Source organism: Phaethon lepturus, unplaced genomic scaffold, assembly GCF_000687285.1.
Source record: "Phaethon lepturus isolate BGI_N335 unplaced genomic scaffold, ASM68728v1 scaffold38588, whole genome shotgun sequence".
NCBI lineage: Eukaryota > Metazoa > Chordata > Aves > Phaethontiformes > Phaethontidae > Phaethon > Phaethon lepturus.
In genome coordinates, this window is record NW_010557531.1 from 1 (window position 1) to 361 (window position 361).

Sequence of the window (361 nt, forward strand, 5' to 3'; positions counted from 1 at the left end):
TCTGATTTGATTCCTAATAAATTAAATTAATTAATTTACTAAATAAATAAATTGGGGTAAATTTTAGTAAATTTACTAAATTTACTTGCCTCAGCAAGTCCTTGTTTCACATGATAGCTGAGATTGCAGGACATCTCCTGTAATCCTGTTCCAGCCTTCTGGCCTCGCCATGCCGTGGGCTGCCTCCACTGGCCTCCTTCCACACCTCCTCTCTCATGAGCTACCCAAGTCCAGCTTAGCAAAGTGGTTCCCAACCTCCCTCATCACCCCCCTGGCAGCTCAGGGCTCACCAGTCCGACCATGGTCTTAGGGATCTTTCCCCTGTGGTGGCAGGAGCCTCCCCCCTCCCCCCCGATCCCAA